This window comes from Erinaceus europaeus, unplaced genomic scaffold (assembly GCF_950295315.1).
Source record: "Erinaceus europaeus unplaced genomic scaffold, mEriEur2.1 scaffold_287, whole genome shotgun sequence".
Lineage (NCBI taxonomy): Eukaryota > Metazoa > Chordata > Mammalia > Eulipotyphla > Erinaceidae > Erinaceus > Erinaceus europaeus.
This window is the reverse complement of record NW_026647563.1, coordinates 69,118-86,984: the sequence shown is the minus strand read 5'-3', so window position 1 is coordinate 86,984 and position 17,867 is coordinate 69,118.

Sequence of the window (17,867 nt, the reverse complement as noted above, 5' to 3'; positions counted from 1 at the left end):
GATACTGCACAATGAGGCTGGCAAAGGGGTTTTATTTAAAGTTCTGAAATGTTACACCTGCAATATTTATGCTATGAGCTAATACCCATCCAACCCCCTGACACACACACCCATCCAACCCCCTGACACACACACACATACAGGCACAGAATCACAAATGTTATGAAAATAACCTCATTAATTAGTACATACCTCCTAGAATCTAATGATTAATATTTTTCTTATTTGGTGTCAGCTGTGGAATGAGTTTTCTAGGTCTTTTAGTTCTAACAGTTCCTCTTTACTCTCTGAATTTATGATCCCAAACTGAAATGTGTTGTTGGAGGTCAGACAGGCAGGGAATACAGAGAGGCCACTGGGAGGAGCCCACATGCCTGGCCTGGGAGTGGCAACTCAGCTCCCAAGAATTTGGAATGAGGCTCCCTGCTGCTAGTACTTGTACTTTTTCAAGGGAGTTCAACTCTGAATTTTTATGTGGGATCTTCTTTGTTTTAAATGTTCAGGCTTAAAGAGATGGGGGTCATAGTGGGGGGCAGTGTTCAGGTTGAGTAAAACATGTCTGTGGCCTCCAGTTTGCTTCCTCGGCTCACCACGCAGCCCACTCTGACAGACTCTTCGCTGTAGCAGATGCCTCTTGAAAAATCAATTTTCTATAATGTGCTTACCATCAGCATAGCCACTTACTCTTGCAGATCTCTGTGCTCAGAATGAGTGTTTGCTCCAAATAAGACCCTAAGATTCCCATCTTGTTGTTCTCTTCTCCCAACTCAATATTTTTTCTTGTCTCACTTTGAAATTATTGTTACTCTTGGCTTCAAAAGCATTGCTTTTCCTTAAATAAAAGTGTAAAGTTCTAACACACCTGAATGGAGGTGGGATGATAATCTTAGGTAATTTTATTTAGTTGATGTACTATTTTGACCTTAAAAAGGCAATACAGCATTACATTTACATAGCTTGGTTAGTATCAGATATGTGATGGCATTTAATAAGAAATGATCAATGTGGTATATTGCACCAAAGTGAAAGATTCTGAGGTGTGTGTTGTTGTGTGTGTGTGTGTGTTGGAGGGCTGTTCAGGTCCTAGAACATGATGGCAGAGGAGGATGGAGGGGATGGTTAGATTGTGATGTGAAAAACTGAGAAATGTTACACATGTACAAACGACTGTATTTTACTGTCAACTATAGGCCATGAATTAATTCCCCCCCTTAAAGAAAACAATTAATTTTTTTAAAAAAATTATCAATGATAGTAGTGATTGTCATATTATAATGTAGTCACTGGGCATCTGTTAGGTGGGCACAACTGTAAGAGTCCTTATCAACTGTTAATATTCATTTTTGTAAATTTATTTGAAGTGTCATGTCAAGGCAGCTGTAATAAAAATTTCAGCAAGAGTTTTGTAGAAACTGACCATCTGAGTCTAAATTTCATATGGAACTGCAGAAGACAGTATTAATTCTACAAACCATGAACAACTAAAGTTGGAGAACAGCTACTGTCTGGTTGTTCGAATCCTCTTGTCAAGCTACAGTAATCAAGAAGATGTGTCAAAATAGAGAAATAGGTCAATGAAACTGATTAGACACTCCAGGAGTAGACACACACATATATATAGATGACTGATTTCTCACAACAGGGTAATGGCTATTCAATAGAGAACAGAGTCCAGCTAGTGGCACTAAAACAGTTTTCTACAATACAGGAAAACCAATTTTAAAAGATACCTCTTACAATGGTTAGCTCAAAATGAAGCACAGACCTAAAAGATTTTTTAAAACGTAATTTAAAAAATAATAGGTAAATTTGATTTCATCAAAAAAAATTTTTTAAGTAGAATTTATCTTCAGGAGAGATAGGCACAAAGCAGTGTCCAGTTCTGGCAGAGGGTGGTGCTAGGGATTGAACCTGGGATCTCTGGAGCCTCAGGCATTTAAATCTGGTGCACTACCATTGTAATAGCTCTACAGCCCCAAAGGATAAGTCAGACAGAGATGAACAATATATGTGGCAATATATATTGGCGATGTATAAGCAGTGCCCAGAATAACAACACTATTTAATGGGGAAATTGTAAAATACCTCATGAGACAAGGCATGCACCTTGCCATGTGTGAAAAAAGGTTTGAGTGCCAGCACCACATGAGAGTGCCATGGTGCCACTGAGGAAAGATGCCATACTGTGGTGTGTCTCCCTCTACCTGTCTCTCTGCCATTCTCTCTGAATGAATAGGTGGTCTGGGAGTAGTAAAAATGTACCTGCATGAGGCTTCAGACACACATAAAGGGAGTGAAAATTTACATGCATATACACATGTTCAGAGCAACTTTACTTCTTTTTTTTCCACATTTTTGTAATGATTTATTTATTTATTTTATTGGATAGAGACAGAGAGAAATTGAGAAAGCAGAGAGAGATAGAGAGGGAGAGAAACAGAGAGACACCTGCAGCCCTGCTTCACCACTCGTGATGCTTTCTTCCCTGCAGATGGGGACCAGGGGCTTGAGTATGAGTCCTTGCACATTGTGAAATGAGCAGTTAACCAGGTGTGCCACTGCCTGACAGAAACCATAGGATAAGAGGGGTACAACTCCACACAATTCCCACCACCAGATAGCTCTCCTATTCTTTATTCCTCTGGGAGTATGGACCCAAAGTCATTGTGGGATGCAGAAGGTGGAAGGTCTGGCTTCCGTAATTGCTTCCCCGCTGAACATGGGCTTTGGCAGGTGGATCTATACTCCCACTCTGTTTCTCTCTTTCCCTAGTGGGGCAGGGCTCTAGGGAAGCTGGGCTCCAGGACACATTGGTGGGGTCATCACAACTTTATTTCTAATAACCTCAAATGGTAAATAACTCAGATGTTCATTAAGAGATGAGTGACTGAAGAAATTATAGTATTTCCTCACAATGGAAAACTACTCAGCAGTGACTAATGAACTATGAATATATGCACCAACTTTGAACTTCTAAATGATATTGCTTAATTAAAGAAGCCATATCAAAAAAGAACATTCTATGTGTATCTATATAACTTCTAGAAAATGTAAAATAATCTGTAGTAAAGGAAATCAGGTCAGTGGTAGTTCCAGGCAGGCTTACTACAAAGGAGAATTATTTATTCATTATTTACCTGAAATTCAAATTAGAATAGAAATCTGTATTTTACCTGTCACTGTGATTTGAACCTTGGTTATTTTTCAGAATAAGAATATCAGTCTTCAACTCTCATTTTACATATATGCACACACATCTTTAGTGATCTTGCCTATATATTGAAGTATATTTAGGGTTTCCAAATAAAATACAGACTTCAAGTTTATTTAAATTTTAGATATGCAATAATATTTTAGTATAATTATGCCCAAAATATTGCCTAGGAAGCACTACAAACATTTGCTCACTGTTCATCTGAAATTTCTATTTAACTGAATATCTTGCTTGCTGTTGTTGTTATCTAAATCTGACAACCACTACGTCTGTATGTGTTTATATATATTTGGAGGGTTGAGGTTGCCTATATAAAACAATACAAACACATACTAATCTATATGCTATGTCTATTTTTAAGCCATTTAACTTACTGGAGAAACTTCCAAGATCAGTGTATGTAAACTATTATTTTCAGTAATTAAACATAATGATCAGTGATTTAAAGTTATTTGATGTAAACCAATTAACTGCTATAAGTCATCTACTAAAAATGACAATTTACACTTAAAGTAGCTAAATTAAATAATATAATCATGAATAGCAAGCTTTCAAACCAGTTTTCTCCGAGGCTACTGAGAGTTCAAGAAAATAAAACATCATTAGCATATATTACAGAAAATTTCATACAAAAGTGGGATAAAATCACTAGGCTACTAGGTTTTATAAATATATATATATATATATGAACAACATTACCCTGTTTCACTCTGCTATCAGAGGATGCTGGGAAATAATTTTTGCTCTTTTCCAATCTACTTCTAATGCCAGGCTGTATGCCTATTTTGATGAGACTCTTACTTACATCAGTGCTGAGTTAAGTGTTTGCATTGCCTTGACTCCAGTAGCATTCAGGAAAGAGTGTCTGTAAAGCTTTCTCCTGCAGCTCAAAGAGCCTGATACCTGCAGCATATTGCCCAAGGCAAGAATTAGAAAGCAAAGGTTTTAGAAAAAGCTTGTCCCCAGATATTTGCTTATTATGGAGGGGGAAAAAATCATTATATATCCCACATGGAAGTTTCAGGTACCCTCCTCTAAATAAATCATAGAAGTATTGAATGGCTATGTCATCCTGTTCATAATACCTGTGATAAGAAAAATAGGGAATTTGAAGGATTTGTTTGATAACTGATAATAGAGACTGGCAGCCTACTGGTCATTGCACTGCCAGCCTACATTGATATTGGCATAATCTGTCACTCACCAAACTGCCACAATCGGTATGTTCCATCAATCAACTTAGAACAAGTGAGTGATGGAAAAAAACCTGATAAGTGTCCAGTAGCCAGAGTGAGCAAGATCAATTGTACAAATACAACATTCTTAATAAAACAGAATTGTAATCGGTGGACAATGATGAGAGGAAGATATTAAAGAAAATTCAAATAAAGCACATAAATTTAAATATATATGTAGACAGATATATAGATATATATATATAGAGAGAGAGATTCCAAAGAGCTAAAACAAGTAATAATTTTCCTTTGATATAATTCAACATGTCAATTGAAAATAAGAAATGTCAGTATAGGGGTCAAGAGGTCATAAGACTATAAATAAAAAAGTGCAAAGCACTGAGATATAAAATCATGAAAGTGAAAAAAAACCAATATTATTTTAAAATAGATTTAGTGACTTAGTATCTAGCAGAAATTTCTTAAAGAGGAATAAAAGACTAAGTTAATAATTTTTGATATGTCGGTGAACTGGATAAAGATCCAAGTCTACAGACTGAGAGTAATCTCCAATTATAATATCAAGCAATTAAATACACTAGGTTATACCAAGGAAAAATGCCTGAGCCTCCCAGATAAAAGAAATGTGTATAGATTTCTAGGCAGATAAAGGAACCTGTTTACATTAAAAAAAATGATAGCATGGGAAAAATAGATAGTAATTAGTAGATTCATTAATGAGACAAAAGGAGTGGCAAGCATGTAGAATGTTTACATTAACAGGAAGGATGGCAGAAAGGCTGAACTTCTTTTTTTTTTTTTTTAATAATTTATTTCTTTATTGGGGAATTAATGTTTTACATTCAACAGTAAATACAATAGTTTGTACATGCATAACATTCCCCAGATTCCCATTTAACAATACAACCCCCACTATGTCATTCATCATCTTTCATGGACCTGTATTCTCCCCACCCACCCACCCTTTTACTTTGGTGCAATACTCCAATTCCATTTCAGGTTCGACTTGTGTTTTCTTTTCTAATCTTGTTTTTCAACTTCGGCCTGAGAGTGAGATCATCCCATATTCATCCTTCTGTTTCTGACTTATTTCACTCAACATGATTTTTTCAAGGTCCATCCAAGATTGGCTGAAAACGGTGAAGTCACCATTTTTTACAGCTGAGTAGTATTCCATTGTGTATATATACCACAACTTGCTCAGCCATTCATCTGTTGTTGGACACCTGGGTTGCTTCCAGGTTTTGACTATTACAAATTGTGCTGCCAAGAACATATGTGTACACAGATCTTTTTGGATGGATGTATTGGGTTCCTTAGGATATATCCCCAGGAGGGGAATTGCAGGGTCATAGGGTAGGTCCATTTCTAGCCTTCTGAGAGTTCTCCAGACTGTTCTCCACAGAGGTTGGACCAATTGACATTCCCACCAGCAGTGCAGGAGGGTTCCTTTGACCCCACACCCTCTCCAGCATTTGCTGCTGTTACCTTTTCTGATGTATGACATTTTCACAGGAGTGAAGTGATATCTCATTGTTGTCTTGATTTGCATTTCTCTGACAATCAGAGACTTGGAGCATTTTTTCATGTGTTTCTCGGCCTTTTGGATCTCTTCTGTGGTGAATATTCTGTCCAAGTCCTCCCCCCATTTTTGGATGGGGTTATTTGTTGTCTTGTTGTTGAGTCTGGCAAGCTCTTTATATATGTTGGTTATTAAACTCTTATCTGATGTATGGCATGATGTATGGGGTCTCTTGGTTTGGGTAGTGGTTTCTTTTGCTGTGAAGAAGCTTTTTAATTTGATGTAGTCCCATAGGTTTATACTTGCCTTAGTCTTCCTTGTAATTGGATTCGTTTCATTGAAAATGTCTTTACAATTTATGCGGAAAAAAGTTCTGCCAATATTTTCCTCTAAGTATCTGATAGTTTCTGGTCTAACATCCAAGTCCTTGATCCACTTGGAATTTACTTTTGTATTTGGTGAAATACAGTGATTCAGTTTCATTCTTCTGCATGTTTCAACCCATTGTTTCCAACACCATTTGTTAAAGAGACTCTGCTTTCCCCATGTAATAGTCTGGGCCCCTTTGTCAAAGATTAGATGTCCATACTTGTGGGGCCTCATTTCTGGGCTCTCAATTCTATTCCACTGGTCAGTGTGTCTGTTCATGTTCCAGTACCAAGCAGTTTTGATGACAATGGCCCTATAATACAGTTTGAGATCTGGGAGTGTGATGCCTCCGGTTCTGTTCTTTTTTCTCAAGATTGTTTTGGCAATTCTAGGTCTTTTCTGGTTCCAGATAAACATTTGTAGCATTTTTTCTATTCTCCAAAAAAATGTGCTTGGGATCTTGATGGGGATAGCATTAAATTTGTAGATGGCTCTGGGTAATATATTCATTTTGATGATGTGAATTCTTCCAGCCCATGAACATGGAATATCTTTCCACTTCTTTGTGTCTTTTTCAATTTCTTTGAGTAGTGACTCATAATTTTCAGTATACAAGTCTTTCACTTCTTTGGTTAGGTTTACTCCTAGATATTTTATTGTTTTTGTTGCTATAGAAAAAGGAACTGATTTCTGGATTTCAATTTCTTCTAACTTAGTGTTTGCATAGAGGAATGCCACTGACTTTTGAATGTTAATTTTATAGCCTGACACATTACTGTATTGCCTGATGATTTCCAAAAGCCTCTTGCTGGATTCCTTAGGTTTTTCCATGTATACTATCATGTCATCTGCAAATAAGGAGAGTTTCTGATCGACTAGCAAACACAAGGAAAAGGAAGCTGGTGAGAGAGGTAAGATCGAGACCATCTAGCAGCTCCATGACTATTCTCTGTGAAACAGAGACAACAAAAACTACATGTGTGGAAAACTATGGGAACCAGTAATGACAGGAATAAACTGTACATGACAGAAAACCTAAAAGGTAATGTGTTAAATAAGGTTGACTTCAAGTTAAAGGCACTGAAGAATTAAGGACATTACCCAATGGTTAGTATGTAGTGACTGTTACTAGGGCTTGGTATACAGAAAAGTCATTTGGCTAGAAGACAAATATGAAAAACAGATGACCTACGAGCACAATCCCTTACTGAATTAAATATATATATATACACATATTTATAATTTATGTATATATTTATTTATATATTCTATATGTTAATATATATTAACATGAGATCAGTGGTGGCTCACCAGATAGAGCGCATACTTTTTTTTTTAATTTTTTAAAAATATTTATTTTATTTACTTATTCCCTTTTGTTGCCCTTGTTGTTTTATTGTTGTAGTTATTATTGTTGTTGTCGTTGTTGCATAGGACAGAGAGAAATGGAGAGAGGAGGGGAAGACAGAGAGGAGGAGAGAAAGATAGACACCTGCAGACCTGCTTCACCGCCTGTGAAGCGACTCCCCTGCGGGTGGGGAGCTGGGGTTCGAACCGGGATCCTTATGCCAGTCCTTGTGCTTTGCGCCACCTGCGCTTAACCCGCTGCGCTACAGCCCGACTCCCGAGCACATACTTTTAAAAAATTTATTCCCTTTTGTTGCCCTAGTTGTTTTATCGTTGTTGTAGTTATTGTTGTTGTTATGGATGTCGTTGTTGGATAGGACAGAGAGAAATGGAGAGGGGAGGGGAAGACAGAGGGGGAGAGAGAGAAAGATAGACACCTGCAGACCTGCTTCACCTCCTGTGAAGCTACTCCCCTGCAGGTGGGGAGCCGGGGGCTCTAACCGGGATCCTTGTGCTGGTCCTTAGGCTTTGCGCCAAGTGAGCTTAACCGGCTGCGCTACCGCCAGACTCCCAGAGCACATACATTTCTGTAAGTCAGGACCTGAATTTAAGCCCTCACACCTTCAGGGAGGAAGCTTCATGAACAGTGGAGCACTGCTACAGATGTCTCTTCTTTCTGTGTCTCTTTCCCTATCCCTCTCCCTCTCCACTTCTCTCTGTCTCTCATCCTCTATGAAGAAGAAAGTAAAAGGAGAAAGGGGGAGGCTGTTGGGAGCAGTGGTGGAGTTGTACAAGCTCTGAAACCCAGAAATAATACTAGTAGCAAAAAAAAAAAAGAAAAGAAAAGAAAAGGAAAGGAAAAAAAACATAACAGTATAAAAAGGATAAGATTTTTGAGAGTGCAGATCAGCTCTAAAAAAAATGGTGAAGTGTGAGAGGAGCAAAGAAAAGATTGAAATAGTTTAATAGTTATTCAGTCTTTAAAAATTCATAAATACATGCACACACACACACACACACACACACAGAGCGAAAGAGAGAGAAAGAGAGAGATGAACAGATGCAGGAAAACCAGAGCACTGCTCAACTCTGGTTTATGATGGTGCTGGGGACTGAACCTGAGACCCTGAAGAGGAAGGCATGAAAGTTTTGTTGCATAGCCATAGCTCTTCCCCTACATCAGAGCTTTTTCAGTTTTACAGAGTTGCTTTCAAAGAACGGTGAAAATTTTCCAACAGTAAGAAGTTATTCCTAATTATTTTTAAGAATATAAATATTTGATGATCAAATACTTTTCATTCCCCAAACTAGCAAAAGTCAACTTCACATAATATGGCAACTACAATTGTTAGAAATGCAACAAAGCAGAAATTGTTAGAAATGCAAAGATAACTTGATAAATTTATATTTTGAGAGATAAAAGACTTAAAGTACTTCCAGTTTTGAAGAAACTTACTAAATAAATCAGTCCTTTCACTTAAAAGATATCTGTAGAAGTTCTTTCTAGCACAGAATATTTTCTCTCCCAGTTTATGAAGCACTTACCAAGTGAGTTATGTATTTGATCAAAATGAAAAACTCAATTAAGTTGACATTTTTAAAATAATAAAATGCAAATACTTAGTAAGCAAAGACAGGACAGCAAAAGCTACTGTTGAATGAACATATTGCCTTAAATATGTTTATTACTAAAAAGAGAAAAAACTTATTATTCACTACTGGAAATCCAGAAATAATTAAGAGTGAAACCAAAATAAGTTAATGCTTATTAACTGAAAACATTAGAAAGCAAAAATGAACTAGGAAACCATGAATAAAACAAAATAAAGCAGACAGAATAAATCCAACATTTCAAAAACGTTGATGCCAAGAAAGCAGATAAACTCTTTGTGAACTTGATTAAAGGAGAGTGTGTGTGCACATGTCAAACACATTCAGAGCAGGGCACTTGGAAAAAATATTCAAGATTAAAAGCAAGAGGAGACAAACCACAGATATAGGCGTGATTAAAAAGAATTATAAGAGATCACTGCTTGCAATTCTATAGCTACAAATTTGAAAACACAGAGGAAGTGGATGATCTAACAAAATACAAATTACTTAAATTGCTAATCACTGTATAAGTTGTTGGGTTGGTGATTAAGAAACCGTCCTGGGAAAAGGTACAAAGACCAGATGGATTTAATTATTTAAGAACAGATGATTCTAATGTTGCTAAACATTTCTAGGCCATAGGGGGAAATTCTCCAAATTCACTTTATAAAGCCAGATTAATTTTAATTCCAAAGCCTGATTATTTATTTATATATGTATATATACATATATATATACATATGTATATATGGCTACACATGATCTCATTTAAAAATACTAATATAAAAAATTTAACTTGAAGTTTGCTTCGGTTGTTTTAGAGCAGGTTCACTGAATAAACTCCAACACAAAAAAATTTGCAAGTCAAAAACTTTTAGAAGTGCTTTCAAGAACAACCCCCATAAGAAAGTATGGGACTAGGGTAAAGAGAGAAGTTGATCTGAAAGATAACTAGAGCAGTGGTTTCCGGTTGGTCCCACAGAACTCCATGAACTAGACAGAAGGAGACTACTCTCAAATATTGCCGAACCATAGCTCCTAACCTTTGCTCTCTGAAAAACACTGAGTGGTTGAGGTAAGTTTATTCTTTTCTTTTATTTTTTAAATAATATTTATTTATTTATTTCCTTTTTGTTGCCCTTGTTTTATTGTTGTGGTATTATTGTTGTTATTGATGTCGTCATTGTTGGATAGGACAGAGAGAAATGGAGAAAGGAGGGGAAGACAGAGAGGGGGAAAGAAAGATAGACATCTCAGACCTACTTCACCGCTTGTGAAGACATTGCCCTGCAGTTGGGGAGCCGGAGACTCTAACCGGGATCCTCTCGCTGGTCCTTACGCTTTGTGCCACGTGTGTTAACCCCCTGCACTACCGCCCAACTCCCCGAATTTATTATTTTCCACCCTGATCTGTTTTCACATACCCTAGTGGGTTCTTAGGACCCAGAATTGAAGTTAGGGATCAGAATGGGTTCCACCATATTTCCCTGAATAAAGCTCAGCAACTTCAAATTAAAAGAATTCCTAGAAGCTATCCTCTTCTGGAAAAAAAAAAAAAGTTCTAGTCATGACTCTGAATAGGCATTTTACAGTCTATCCAGAAGTAATTAAAAAAAATTTTTTCTCCTTGTAGACAGAGCTTCGCGGAAATCCAAATGATAACAGATGTTTTCTTGGTAGGTACTGAATCAGAAGCCAATTGAATTTCAAGTCTGATGTCTGCAAGCTAAGTTATCATTCTGAGATGCCGTTCTCAAAATAGACATGAGATATCCAGTGTGATCTGAGTACTTCAGTTCTGGTAACTAATAATCCTTTTCCTCCCCATGATGGCTGAGTAAGCACCACAATATTTTTCTATGGTTTTCCTTTTACAACGCTTTTAATTCAGATTAGTCCTCCTTTGAATTAGTTCACTCTTTTATGTATATATAAAGCGAAGTAAATATTTGTTGAGAAAATTTATGCAAATTGCTGGTAACCTATTCATCTTATCTATTGATAGTACATGAAATAAACCAAACGTTTTTTAAAAATGTGTCTGAAATGTAATATTTGAGATAGCTTTTTTTTTCTTTAAAGGAATTTTAAATCTAAAAAGAAAACTAGATCCTCCTTTTCTGTGTGATTACTTGGCTGTCTTTACACAAAATAAAGAATTAACTAAACAGGAGCCACTTGTGTTTTTAATATATCTTTTTATTTTATTTTACTTTTTTATTTATTTATATAAAGGAAACACTGACAAAACCATAGGATAAGAGGGCTACAACTCTACACAATTCCCACCACCAGAACTCTGTATCCCATCCCCTCCCTTGATAGCTTTCCTATTCTTTAAACCTCTGGGAGCTGGACCCAAGGTCATTGTAGGATGCAGAAGGTGGAAGGTCTGGCTTCTGTAATTGCTTCCCCGCTGAACATGGGCATTGACAGGTCGATCTATACTCCAAGCCTGCCTCTCTCTTTCCCTAGTGAGACTGGGTTCTGGGGAATAGGAGCTCCAGGACACACTGGTGGAGTTGTCTGTGCAGGGAAGTCTGGTCAGCATCATGGCAGCATCTGGAACCTGGTGGCTGAAAAGAGAGTTAACATATAAAGCCAAAAAATTGTTGACTAATCATGAACTAAAGGCTGGAATAGTGAAGATGAGGAGTTGGGAGAAAAAAGATACACACGTAAATCACTGCTTAGCTCTGATTTATGGTGGTGCAGGGAACTGAACTTGGGACTTGGTATCCTTAAGCATGAAGGTCTTTTTTTTTTAATTTTTTAAAAAATATTTATTTATTCCCTTTTGTTGCCCTTGTTGTTTTATTATTGTTGTAGTTATTATTGTTGTTGTCATTTTTGGATAGGACAGAGAGAAATGGAGAGAGGAGGGGAAGACAGAGAGGAGGAGAGAAAGATAGACACCTGCAGACCTGCTTCACCGCCCGTGAAGCGATCCTCCTGCAGGTGGGGAGCCGGGGTTCGAACTGGGATCCTTATGCCGATTCTTGTGCTTTAAGCATGAAGGTCTTTTTTGCAGAACCATTATGCTGTCTCCTTTACTCCAGGTACCACTTATTTCTAGTAGTGGAAATAATCATTTGCTTGGATAGAAGATCGCACAGGATGAGCTCTTTGGACCATTTTCCAGCTCTATGATACATAGCTCATGTGATACTTCACATAATATTCTTCCACTGACAGACAGTTTTGAAGAAATGTAAATAATTCTAAAGTTCAGGCCAGGGTAGATAGCATAATGGCTATACAGAAAGGCTCCAAGGTCTCAGGTTCTGTCCCCCGTACACATAAGCCAGAGCTTATCAGTGCTTTGGTAAATAAGAAGGAGGAGGAGGAGGAGACAATGAAAAAGAAGAGAGAAAAGGAGAGGGAAAGGGAGAAGGAGAGAGAGAAGGAAAGGGAGGAGAAAAGGAGAAGAAGAAGAGGAATTCTGAAGTTCAACAAGTTACCAATTTCTTATAAGAAACAAATTTTTTGGACTTTGAGATAATTTCATATTTTCCATCCATTTGGTGCTATTTTCTCAAGCTTTTATTTTCACCTTTACTCGTTAACTATTTCTTTGATGAAAAACTGCAATTGCCTTTAACTACTGAGGCACAGTTAGGTGGTGACTAAATAAATTTTATGTTGTAATGACCTCTCTTCCATTTGTTAAATCAGAGTAGTATATCTTTATTCAACTAGTCTAATAACTAAAATCAATTTAGTTAAGTTGTAATGTTGTAACAGCCAAAAGCACATTATCATCTTGAATATTTCTTGCTAAGAACATCATTGCCTTTTGTCTTTATTTCAGTCCTGAAAAGAAAACCTCACGTTGTCAATTAGAATAGCACTAAATGACACTGAGTTAAGGAAGAAGAATCTAGATGGAAGGAAGTTCAATGGCTGTGATCTGCAAGCTTCTCAAATACTACTCAGTGCTAAAGAACTATTATCATGTTCTAGCTGCCACCTGTAGCATTGCCCTAGGAGTGACACTTGGCTATATTTGCACAGTCACAGTGAACTAGAGAGTGATAGCATTTTACGATTATTCAAAACTCACCAAGTATTGAGTTTTTATTTCTTTGTCCAAAATGACAATTTTTATTTTGCTTCTGCAGTTTTTTTTAATTCAAACCTCATTACTTTCATCTATCATAAAAATAAAAAGGCATTCTTCTAGGCAGACTAGAATAGTATTTAGATAGGAGGAACTTAGGGGCAATAATCTTCTTAAAACTGGGAGTGAGGAGAAGCAGGTTTCTTTTCTTTTTTTATTTTTTTTTAATATTTATTTTATTTATTTATTCCCTTTTGTTGCCCTTGTTGTTTTATTGTTGTAGTTATTATTGTTATTGTCATTGTTGGATAGGACAGAGAGAAATGGAGAGAGGGAGGGGAAGACAGAGAGGAGGAGAGAAAGATAGACACCTGCAGACCTGCTTCACCGCCTGTGAAGCGACTCCCCTGCAGGTGGGGAGCCGGGGTTCGAACCGGGATCCTTATGCCGGTCTTTGTGCTTTGCGCCACCTGTGCTTAGCCTGCTGCACTACAGCCCAACTCCCAGCAGGTTTATTTTCTTATGTGTTCATTGAAGATAGGTTTGTAAGAAAGGCAGGTTACAGTGGATGGTGCTAAAATAAGAGTCTTTACCTGAGCTAATAGATGTGTCTAAAGTCAATATTTAGAGAGGAATCGTGTCAAACTTCAAAGAGAGGCCCCCTAAGTAAAAATATAACTAAAGATGAAAATCAAAGACAGGGAAAGTGAAGGGAGATTATGGAATGTGGTTGATCAGAAACACAGTATTCCATAAAGTACCTCTAAGTAAGGTGTACCTTTTGGTGGTTACATATGGTTATTCATTAATGCTACAACTGAATATTAGACAGACTCGTCTATACATAAAGCTTCCTGACCTCGGTATGGAAAAATGTATCCACCCCAATTTCTCTACAACACTGTCCTGAGGGTCTGCCATGAGACTAATGTTACAGTTTCCTTCCCCAATTTCTAGCCAAGACATAAAAACCTTTGAATGTTTTTTTGCAAGGTGTTTTATCCCAAATTGTGGTTATTCTCATTGTTATGGTTATTATTGATGTTTTTGGATAGAACCGAGAGAAATCGAGAGAAGAGGGGAGACAGAGAGGGGGAGAGAAAGATAGACACCAGCAGGTGGGAAGCCGGGTGCTCAAACCGGGATCCTTACGCCAGTCCCTGGGCTTTGCGCCATGTGCTCTTAACCTGAAGCACTACTGCCCAACCCCCCCGCAAGTAGTATTTTGAATAAAAACCTTGGCATAGAAAAAGCACTAGACTGGGGTCCCTTTATTTGCAGTGGAGAAACGGGTAGTATGTAGGTCCTATGCATTTGAGCCTATGCTTTCCTGAGAGTTAACCCCTAGTTAATCACACTTCACTCAAGTAACTGAGAATGTTTTTCTCCTTTTTTTTCTTTAAAATTATTTAATTTTTTATCAGTGATTTATTATTGATTTACAAAATAACATGTCAACAGGGAAAATACTCCCATCTAGGTCTCCCTCTGCCATTTTTCTCAAACAGCAAAACTAGATGGATCTTTCCAGATATAATAATTCTATGACTCAGTAAGTTCTAACACTCTGCTTATATGTGAAGTATTCTGGCTTCATTTGTATAATGTCAGAGAAAGAAACAGACAAGAAGTAAAATATAAAAAAATCAAAATATAAAAAAAGAAAAGTGCTGGGAAATTGTGCTGATGCAGTCACATCTGCCATGTTGTCCCCTCAGGCTACTGCTAGTTCCCACGAGAGTTGGGACATTCTCGGAGTGCCTGTTCAGCCATGTTGTGCCCTCAGGGCATTGTCTATATCCCTGCGATATTTGCAGTGCTTTGGTTACTCCTCCCCCCTCCTATTCTCACGAGAGTTATCATCCTATCCTGGAGTGCTCTGGTTACTCCTCCCCCCTCCCATTCTCACGAGAGTTATCATCCTATCCTGGAGTGCTATGGTTACTCCTCCCCCTTCCCATTCTTGTGAAAGCTGCTCCTATAAAAACCCTTTGTTTTCTGCATCTCGCTCTCTTGCCAGCGCTTCACTCCGGTGTTCAGACCGCAGGAAAGGTTACTGCGTGAGGCGGCCATTTTTGCTACCTCCACGTGGCCCAGCCTGCCTCTCTAGCACCCAACTCTGAGGTGCCAGCGCAAATAAAGACTTGTGTTTCCTCTTCACTCCGGACCCCCTCTCTCTTCTCTGCGGCCTGCGCACAACAACAGAAAAGCACTTTGTTCCCCTAAACAACTAAAGTAAGTAGACTTCAAATCTCTATCTAGGAATATTTCTGAACTGGTTTGATTTCTGCTGTTACACCTGCTGGCATCATATTCTGGGGTTAGATCTACAGGGTTATATTTTATCTTGGCCAGGCCCTTCTTCAGATCTGAATGGATTCAAGGACCTACTTATACAGACTTAGAGCCCACCTCTATGGACAGTGACCTAAACCAGTAAACTGAGACTTACGTCAACTGCCATTCTACCTTGTAGCCCCAGGAACTATCATCCAAAATCCAGTAGCATAACAACTTGGCATGAGCTCTGTGTGTCTATAGGTCATCATGATCGTGAGCCAAACAAAACACCAGGAACAATATAAGAAAGCTCTTCTTCTTCTTCTAGCGTTTGCCCTTCTTCCGTAGCCAGTCAACAGCATCAGGAATCTGAACCCACACATTAGCCAGAATATACTTATAGCTTTTCAGATGCCTATGGATTGAACTGATAAGACATCAAACTGGAAATAGATCATTTCATTTACAGAGACTCAGGGTATAAGCCTTCTTCTTCTTCTAGCGTTTGCCCTTCTTCCGTAGCCAGTCAACAGCATCAGGTTGAGCCTGATGTAAAGTTTCGAGACCTCCTTTGAATCTGGAGAGGTGGCAGTCGTTGACTATGTGGGTCATAGTCTGTCTGTAGCCGCAGGGGCAGTTCGGGTCGTCTCTGGCTCCCCAGCGAAAGCTCTGGTGCAAGAAAATAACTTAAAAAAATTCATTTCCACTAGTGTTATTGCTAGGGCTCTGTGTCAACACTACGAATCCACCCCTCTGGGTAGCCATTTTTCTTTTTTTTTTCCCCTATTATTTGATGGGACAGAAGGGAAAAAAATGAGGGGAGGGGGAAGTAGAGAGAAAGATAGATATCTACAGACTTCACAGCTTGTGAAACATTCCCCCTACAAATGGGGAGCAGGGACTCAAACTCAGGTCCTTGTGCACAGTGACATGTGTGTCGTGCCACCACTTTTTAGCAGGTTTTGAGTGAATGTCAGGTTTTGTACTAAGAGCTGTATTGCTATGCATATAGTAACAAGGATCCTTCCAGGCAGCTTTTCTTAGCTCCTTCTCACAGATTAAATATGACTAAGATCTCTAAAACCAGAGATCCCGATAGACCTTTACAAGCCTGGATGATGATCTCCTAGTTTCTTTCTTAATGCAGATGACAAATTGGTCACAGAAAGTCCATCAACCAAAATACAGGTTACTTCCTCACAAAATGGTCTAACATTGAAAATACCAAGAGATGTTTAGAAAATATTTTAAATTACTATAGCAGAAAGTAATTCACATTATGGAAGCAATCATTTAATCACTGTAATTAGCCAAATTATTACCTATTGAGCTAATTACCTTTTAATTATGTCATTTTTTAAAAAGCAAGCATTATATTATTCTAGCCAATGCCACATTCTTATTTCATGATTTCCAAATGAAAAGTGTAATTTACTATACACTACAACGTGATTTACTACAGAAATTAAGTTTCATTTTAGTTTTAATTACAGGATAACTCTTCTCATACCATGACCTCCAAGATGACACCATCAGCTTAGCAAGGGTTCTAGCTAACAGTGCATTAAAATTCTCTGTGCAACTTTAGAAAAAAAAAAAAAAAACCTGATCCCTCAGGGTCAACACCCCCCTCTCCCCCCAGAGAATCAAATTTAATTGGTCTGAGGTAGGGCCTCTATGTTTTAAAAGTCTCTCCCTAGCGCAAACTGCAAGGATCAGCATAAGGATCCCAGTTCAAATCCCTGGCTCCCCACCTGCAGGAGAGTCGCTTCACAGGCAGTGAAGCAGGTCTGCAGGTGTCTCTCTTTCTCTCCCCCGTCTTCCCCTCCTCTCTCCGTATCTCTCTGTCCTAACCAACAAAGACATCAATAACAACAATAACTATAACAATAAAACACAAGGGCAACAAAAGGGAATAAATAAATGTCTCTCCCAATGATCCTGATGTGTAACTAGGTCTCAGAGCCAATAAGAAGGTCATTCAGCCAGTGCTGCCTTCAGTTATTATTTTTTGTTTGCAGGGGGCTGGGGGGGGGGGGTGAGGGGGATAGCTGCTAACAGACAAGTCCAGAATCATTAAGTGAGACATATGGGAGCAGTAAGGAAAGGGTTACAAGGATAAAGGCATAAGATCCAGATTTATTATCTAGAGTTAGGAGAATAAAAAGAAGATATTTAAGAAGGAAGAGAGACTGTCAGCTGCAGTCCAAGACTCTACTCACACTCAGCTGCTGAATATGCCAGCATCATTTGCCAGGGACTCAATTGTAAATAACCAGCAATTAT